Here is a 9,133-nt window from a genome sequence, read left to right on the forward strand (position 1 = left end):
ACAAAAATAATTAGGAAATGTCTAGCATATTGGGTGGGAGTTTGTGAGTTCTTGAAGAAAGTTTCATAATTCTCTTGATTTCTAGTCTGCGTCACCCCATGTTCTCTGAGTGGCAACAACACAAAATAAAAACCTGAGAAAAACAGAATAACATGCCAAATAAACTGCGGGATAGTGGTGGTGCTAGAAATTATAGGTCCCTTCTACACTATAAAGCAGTATCATGCCACTTTAAACAGTCATGGCTTCTCCAAATTATTCTGGGAACTGTAGTTTGTTAAGAGTGCTGAGAGTTGCTAGGAGACCCCTATTCTCCTCACAGAGCTACAGTTCTCAGCGCTCCCCTGGAAGAGGGATTGATTGTTAAACCATTCTGGCAACTGTAGCTCTGTGGAGGAAAAAGGGGTCTCCTAACAACTTTTAGCACCCTTGACAAACTACAATTCCCAGGATTCTTTGGGGAAAGCCATGATTGTTTAAAATGGTATGACAGTGCTTTAAATGTATAGTGCAGATGAGGCCATATAGTGCACTTGGCTGAATTTTCTCTTCTCTTAAAGATACAGAATCATTCGCAGGTCCTGACCCTGGCAACCCTATTTGGAACTCTAGCTGAGAGAAAAACAGCTGGGGGAAGTTGCAGGGGAAAACTTGCTAAGCAAGAGGAAGAGTTAAGCGTATCTCCCCCCCCCTTTGCTTCTGCAAATCAGCCCTTCCCAAATACTGCTTGGCAAAGGAGAAGGAGCAGCCATGATTTACCCCCCCCCATTATTATTATATTTAGAATATTTATATACCTCCTTTCATTTCAAGAAGAAATACCAAGGCAATTTACAGACAAAAGCCAAGAGCAAAATGACAAGAACATCAGTGATAAAAAAATACAGCTGTAAACAATTAAAATAATTAAAATACACAGTAACACAATGCATTAGAAGCAGGAGGTGTGGATTTGCCTTAATTCAAAGCAGTGAAAGCAATGAAATGGGACTTACTTGCAACTCTATCAAATTCAATGCAACTCATATTAGTTGCAGTGAATGCTGGCTTGATCACAGTAGTTCTACATAAATAAATTCAATGACCGCACAATGCATAGGAAGTTCAGCAGTCTTTAATGATTATTTAAGCAGAGACTGTCTATCAGAGATGCAGGCCCTTTGTCACACAGGGGATTGGAGTGGATGATCTCCAAGACCCTTGCAAGTCTTTAACTCTATTATTCAGGCAAATGAAAATCATGCTCATAGATTAATGGCCAGATACAAAAGAGGACAGGTTCCTGCACCTTTAATTAAATTACTCCTGCTGAAATTCCTTCTACTGCACAACTAATAAAGGTGCAGGTGCTCTGCTGTTTTTGCATCTAGCCACCCTTATCTAGATCCTAATCAGGGACCTAGGTGGTGCCACAAGTCACCCATACTTCTCCTTGGATAAATTTACAGATGGCGAAATGTGGAATGGTAATAAAGGACCATAACAGAGGATACACTTTGGTTTTTGTATTTTATTTTTGCTGTATTAAAACAGTGCACAAGCTATAAACATAAAATAGTTAAATGAGGATAGAACATTTGTCTATGTTCATACTACCCTGAACTTGCCTGATCTCATCTGATCTCGGACACTAAGCAGGGTTAGGCCTGCTTAGTACTTGGATGGGAGACCGCCTGGAAATACTGGGTGCTGTAGGCTTTTCCTCCTTGCGGAAGGGCCATAGCTTAGTGGCAGAACATCTCCTTTGCATGCAAAAGGTCCCTGGTTCAATCCCTGACATCCCCAGGTAGGGCTGGAAGAGTCTCCCTCCCTGAAACATTGGAGAGCTGCTGCCAGTCAGTGTAGACAATACTGAACTAGATAGACCATTGGTCTGACTCAGTATAAAGCAGCTTCCTGTGTTCCTAATTCTGAATATTCAGAGTTGAATTCAGTGTAGCGCTAAGGAGATCGTCTATGAGTGAAATAATTTCTGCTTGCCTGACAGAAAGATCCCCCCCCTTCTTCCCCTGTGTGCTGTTCTGGGGGCTCTTTCCAGAGCAGTCCCATCATACTAGCAGGAATCCTTGCGGCGGCTTCTGCTAGCACAGTTAGGTAGTTGAATATTGCCCTTCAGAATATACATAACTTGCATAACCTGCTGATTTACCTATTGGTCATGTAAAGATTTGATAAATAAGCAAGAAATGAACAGAGGATATATTTTGAGGCACGGCTGTTATCCCAGAGGGAGCCAGGCTAGTTCCACAGCAGGCTGGAGGAAGTTCTCAAACAGTTTTGTTTCAAACTCCACCCCAAAAGAAGTTGGCCCCCCACCATTCAACATTTACCAGCAATGTTCTTATCAGCAGGAGCTTCCAAGATGTGATAAAATGGTAACTGTTTGTATACCTTCTGCCTAGGTATTAACATGTTTAATGGCTATGTAGTCATTGGGTTACTAAGTTGTTCTAATGTTTAACATGTCAGACAGGAAATGAAGGTAGTTTTCCATTTCTGCTGCTGAAACCAACAACGATCTTCATAATCTTCTCAGAACACTGGGAAGCAGCAAAAGACTCCTTTTTATCCATGTGTGGTCTGTCTGTCTAGATTACCTCTGGGCTAAACGTGAAAGGCTAGCTGATTCCTTTCGGTATTTGGAAATATGGATGTTGTTGCCATTCCAGCTCCAGAGAGTAACAGAAAGTTGTTGTTTTGCAGAGGTAAAAATGTAGGGCATGTCCCTCATTTGACACTCTCCTCTTGCTGGGTCCATGCAATACCCTTAGCAATAATTGTTCCAGGTTTAGCCGATGCCCAGCCAAAACAAGTATGAAGGTCAGATTTGAGTTATTCTCCATTGTTAGAACTTCAGCTAAATTTACATTAGTTTCCTGGGAGTTGTTATTGTGACTTATTGTGGAGAAAAGTGTGCCATTGTTTCCATCACAAGTATATCAGATTTGGTTTTGTATCCTTCATTGAACAAATATGTCAATGAATAAAACTCTCATGTGTCAAGTAAGGGCTGGGAAAAAACTGTGTTGCAACAACAAAGGGAGAATGGTAAGTCTGAGAGCCAATTCAAAGGCTCAGGAAAGGCACACCGTATGGTCCTCATGGGATCATGCCACCTCAGAAAGGAGAGGGAATCACATGTTGATATAGTACCCCCCTGTCAATACAAAGATCCTTGCATGTGGAAAGCTAGCACATTAACAAGAAATATTCTAGCTTAGCCTGCTCAGATGTATTAATTCTTCACATGCAGGGAAATTCAGACTGTAGGAAGCTGTCTGTCTTGTTGGCCATGTAGCAGTGGATCTCAAAGGTCAGTGATTCTCCACCAGGGTCTCTAGGAGCAGTCTTTCGCACCACCAGCCATCTGATCTTTTTAACTGGAGTTGCCAGGGATTAAATTTAGGACCTTTGGCTTGCAAACCATGGCATTTACCACTCAGCTCTATCCCCTTACCTTAATATATGGACATAGTCTGCTCCTAAGAATATTTATTTATTTATTAAAATATTTGTATACTGTTATTTCATTAAAAACATCAAAGTGGTTTACAATATGTTTAAAAAAACCACCACCACCATAGAATTTATACAAAAAATATTAAAAATACAATAAAAACAAAAGTCAATTGTTGTGGGGGGAAAAGCATGTTCTCAATTGCCTGCATAATGCTGGTGAAACAGAAAGGTTTTCAGCAGGTGCTTAAAAATTAACACAGAAGGCATCTGCTGAATCTCTGTTGGCAGAGCATTCCAGAGAACTGAGCTGAAGCCGCTGAAGGCCAGAGTGCAGGACATGGAATAATGGGCTCAAGTTGCAGGAAGCCAGATTTCAGTTGAACATCAGGAAAAACTTCCTAACTGTTAGAGCCATATGACAATGGAACCAATGACTTAGAGAGGTAGTGGGCTCTCCGACACTGGAGGCATTCAAGAGGCAGCTGGACAGCCATCTGTCAGGAATGCTTTGATTTGGATTCCTGCATTGAGTAGGGGGTTGGACAAGATGGCCTTATAGGCCCCTTCCAACTCTACTATTCTATGATTTTGTGTCAATGTTAAATGAGCCTTGCTAACTCTGGGAGCAACCAGTGCTGCTCCTGCAGAAGATCTCAGTGATGGAACTGGGATATAAGAGTTCAGGTGGTCCCTATGATACCCTGGACCTACGTTGTTTAGGCCTTTGTAAATTAATATAAGGACCTTGAACCTGGCTCGGTAGCAGATGAGCAGCCAGTGCAGATGTTTTAAAAGTGGTGTCACATGTCGTCGACCACATGCTCCCATCAGCATTCTGTGGGAAAAGTATGTGCACTTAAAAATCTGTATGCCCATTTTTGTGCATTATTCTAGAAGCGTTGGGAAGAAGAGGCAGAAGTTATGTGTACTTCTGTTCCTTTACTTTTGTACAACATCTTAAAGCCATTCTCAGTGAACTGGTGAAGAAAGAAGAAATTGTATCATATCATTCATTAAAAGTAATGGTTTTGCATGTGGCATGGTTGGTTTTCTGATTATATAAGCATGTTCCAGTTTTTCTACTAGTAGTAGGTGAAAGGGTGTGGGATTTCAGTGACTCACTATTTGGATGGAGGCTGGACAGCTGTTGCAAGAAGCAGTAAGAAAGCCAGATTTTGGCTGACTTGGTTACCCAGTCTCTTCAAGAAATGCTTTTTTGCTTAAATCAGTGCCAATGAAGTTGGGCACCATCGCTCGGCAACAATGATGAGTTCTTTCCAAGCTGCTAGAGGGGAGTGGCTTTTCGCTGGCAGTTTTTGGGGAGCCTTGGGATAGATTAATAACTTCAAAACAAGCAAACAAAAATGATAGTGTGGTATGGGAGAATGGTGGAGAGGACAGGCAAGCATACTGGCAGTGTCAAGTCCAGTAATGTAGTGGCAAATTCAGAAGTGCAGGGTCCCTTCATGATAGTCACCACCACACCCCTCCCCCCTTTTCTTTTGCTGCTGTGTTGAGAATGAAATCCTTGTTAATACCTTCCCTCACAACAACAGATGTCCATAGGAGCTAATCAGCATGAAAGGGGAGACTGTTAGCTACAGAAAAGTGTCTTCTCCATGGCTGAGTCACCTCCTTTCACTCTAATTGACTCCAATCATCAGGAAAAGATAAGGAAGCAACTTTGAAGATTCTTCTCAGTGGCTAACACATTCCCCTAATGCTGATTGGCCCGTAGGACACTGGAGACATAAGGACTCTGCTGGACCCTGCTTCCAAAAAAATTAAAGGGTCTAAGACCCCGCGAGATCCTGGACAACTGCATCCCTGGTCAAGCCAAGTAATAAAGTTCACGTGCTTACTTGGGGAAATATAACTTGGGGCAGGGACAGATTTAGGGGCAAGGGGCAACTCAATAGTAAAGGCATTTTCATTAGGGTAGCCAGGACTACCCAAGAGGTGGTGTTTACGGAGGGAGAAAAGCCATAGCTTAGTGGTAGAGCACATGCTTGGGATGCAGAAGGCCCCAGGTCCAATCCATGGCATTTTCAGGAAGGGCTGGGAAAGATCCCAGTCTAAGACCTAAACAATAATGAACTAGACAGTCCAATGGTTCATCTCAGTATAAGCCAACATCCTGTGTTCCTAACTACCACTGGAATGGTGAAAGCATAGTGGACCACAGTGGGCCATGTGATGACCTTGCAAAGACAAGTTGATTGGGTGGTGAGGAAGATGGTGCCTGTAGGTGACCCAACACCTCAACACCACAAATGTTCCTGAGCATCTATGGATGCAGGTGGAGCTATTTGAAATAGTGCTATTACTTGAAGGGCAGGCTGAAAGGTATAGCCTGGAAGTGGGACAAGCCATGGCTTGCATCTGATCATAATCCCACAGCATTTGCCAGGAAAGTACAATTAACCTGGAGGTTTAGTTGACATCATCAAAGAATAGCCAAGGAGATAGCGCAAACACTTGTGTGACCAACAGCTGCATGTTAGACAAATTTCTGTGCCTTGTTGCTTTGCTCAAGATAGGTGGCAAAGCCTTCATGAAAGCAACACCATAAAATCAGGAAAGGAATTGTCAGACATTTGGAGTTTGCAATGAGCTAGAGCCACAGAATGTGGTGAACCAGATCTGAGCTGTGTCACAAGATAATCATCATCTCTTGGCCACTGCATCCTTGCAAAGCTCACACTGTATATACATACCAGGACTAGCAAGCCAGGGCTTCTAACTGGGTTTTGAAGTCCTACAAGCACAGCTTTTCTTGGCCAGGGGTATCCCCATGTGGTCAGGCTCTGTTCAGGCCACCCATGCTTTGGGAATGTTTTCCTAGAGTGCAGGCTTTTCTTGGCTTGCATCTCAATGGAATTAGGGTTTTGGTGGTTGAACCCTCTTGATACATATACGTTGCTTTAGCATTCTCATGTCAGCAAGTCATGATGGATACATGTTTCGGCCTCAGCATATCTCAGTTTCCTTTACTTTCAGGCAGGCAGAAATAGAAATTTTGCAGTAGGTGCAGGATTTTTTTTTAAAAAACTACCAGATCTATAATGCTACTTAGCTGTTTCAGATTTTGACTCTTAACCCAGATGTGCAAAATCATTTTGAGCCAGTGGTAGAACATCTGCTTTGCATGGAGAAAGGCCCAGGTTCAAGCTCCAGCATCTCTGGATAGGGCTGGGAGAGATCCCTACTTGGAAACATGGAGGGCTGCTGCCAGACAGTGCAGTGCAGACAATACTGAGCTAGGTGTACTAATGGTTTGACTCTGTATAAGGCAACTTCCTACGTTCCTATGCATTCCCTGATGGGCAGTCTTCTGGAGACCGCATGCCAGTGGTAGGTGGGGCCTGACAGTAGCTGTCACTTACCTGACCTCCGATCACTGGCGTTATTGTGGCTTACTGGAAGGGAGAGGGGCAAGTGGTGGGGAGATTGGCGTAGTGCACATGCACTGATGGGAGCGCTGCATTGGTTCTGCTGGCATGTTTATTCCATTATGACCTCAATTCCTCTTCAGCTCTTGCCTTTTCCCTCCCAGTAAGCTGCAGTGACACTGGTGATGGGAGGTTAGGTAAATGTCACCACCCTGCTCTGCTGACCAGTACTGAGGCCAGAGATAAAACTCTGGGAGGGCTTTTTGTCCTGGAAGGTGGCTTACAAGTAGTGTAACTTGTAAAGAACGAACGAACAAACGAAAGAATGAAAGAAAGAAAGAAAGAAAGAAAGAAAGAAAGAAAGAAAGAAAGAAAGAAAGAAAGAAAGAAAGAAAGAAAGAAAGAAAGAAAGAAAAACTTTATAACACCATTGTGGCCCTCTGACCTGGGGCTTGTCAGAGTATATTAGAGGATTCTACCTTTGCACCAAAAAGTCAATGCCTTGCCCTAACTCGGGGAATTTAAATGATCACACTGATGTTGTGCTGGTTCAGCAGCCATTGTGTTCACCATGCAGCAGCACATAATATCATAAGAATATAAGAAGAACCTGCTGGATCAAACCAATAGCCCATCTACTCTAGCGTCTTGTTCTTACAATGGCCAACCAGATGCCTATGGGAAGTCTGCAAGCAGGACTTGAGTGCAAGAGCACTCTCCTCTCCTATGGTTTCCAGCAACTGGTATTGAGAAGCATAGTGCCTCCCACAGTGGAGATAGAATGTGGTCATCATGGCTGGTAGCCTTTGATGATAAGAACATAGGAGCCTGCCTTACACTGATTCAGACCACTGGTCCATCTAGCTCAGTGATGTCTACACTGACTGGCAGTGGCTCTCTAGTGTTTCAGACAGGAGTCTTTCCCAGTCCTACCTGGAGATGCTGAGGATTGAACCTGGGACCTCCCACATGCAAAGCAGATGCTCTACCACTGAGCTATGTGAGTTGTCAGATTGATTTGGCCTTTCTGTGCAGTACGTTATGAATAGCTGCTTATACTCGGCTCTCTATCTCCTTCTTTGCTTTTTCTTTTTTTCTATTTTCCACCTATTATCACTGATTTAGCAAAGGGGGGGGCTCTTGAGTGTTGCCAGCAGAAGAAGGAAGCCACTATTATTTATATTACATTTTTGACCAAGTCAACACCCTGATAAACCAGATCCTGTCTGGTTTTACTTCCATGCTCTCTATGCATTGTTGTAAGTAAGAGGTTATATAGAATGCCACATTTATCATTCCAGCTGATCCTTCTGCACAAATGAGCATTTAAAGGCTACCCACCCATTAATGCAACTATAAAGTCCAGAATGTAGCACTGAGAGGCACATATAAGCTGAATTAATTTGAAATCAAAATACCACAATTGCTTGCCTGCTTACTCAGACGTTAAGTCCCTCTGTGTTCAATAGGGTTTATTCCCAGTTGGGGATGGAAGGATCCATCAACTTTGGCTCTCTCAGTTTCTTATTCTTCCAATTTTAAATTCAGCACTCCACATTTCTGAAGCAATTTGAAAATTTCTTTTAACAAAAATCCTCATTGAAGAAAACTCTTCAGCATTTCAGTTTTGACTAATGTGCCTAGTTTTGTAAGCAATTTCTCCTGTTAGAATGCCTTTTTGTGTTATTTGCCCTAATATATTCATTTTTATGTACACTTAATTGTGATATATGCATTTTTGTAAACATTATTTGGTTGGCAAACTGCATTGGAAAATTCGGATAAGTGGGAATTTCAAAGGATGGCCATTGTTCAGTTCTCATATTGTTTCAGAAGATGCAAATTTGATAGATTTGGCTTTAAATGTGAACTGAATCAATTTTGTCTCTCATCTCTACTTCCAGGTAAGCATGCATAGGATTGCCACCATAAGCACACCTAGCTCTGCACTTGACCTGTGACTGTGCTGGGACCATCAAGGGGCAATCTTTCCACCTGCCTTGCCCCCTCACCCCTACTCTTTCTGACATTTTTCTGGGGACTGCTCTTCACCAGGAAGATGAATGTATTTGACTTGTGTGTGTGTTTTGAAATGTTAAGTTTTCATTGTTTGACATTTTTGTAATATTCATTTGCATTTGTGCATTTTGAGCCATCTTGGGGGCCTTTTTGGCCAAAAGGTGGCATAGAAATAAAATATAACATGCATCAATTGTGCACATATCAAAGGATGAGTCTTCCTTGTAACTTCCGCAGGTGCCTGTGAGGGCACTCAAAATAAA

General features: G+C 42.5%; 1 pseudogene; it reads left to right on the top strand.

Moving 5' to 3' along the window:
• Window positions 1-1,579: 1,579 nt before the first annotated feature.
• Window positions 1,580-1,698, top strand: LOC133375774 (5S ribosomal RNA; annotated as a pseudogene).
• Window positions 1,699-9,133: the final 7,435 nt, after the last annotated feature.

This window comes from Rhineura floridana, chromosome 1, assembly GCF_030035675.1.
Source record: "Rhineura floridana isolate rRhiFlo1 chromosome 1, rRhiFlo1.hap2, whole genome shotgun sequence".
Classification (NCBI taxonomy): domain Eukaryota; kingdom Metazoa; phylum Chordata; class Lepidosauria; order Squamata; family Rhineuridae; genus Rhineura; species Rhineura floridana.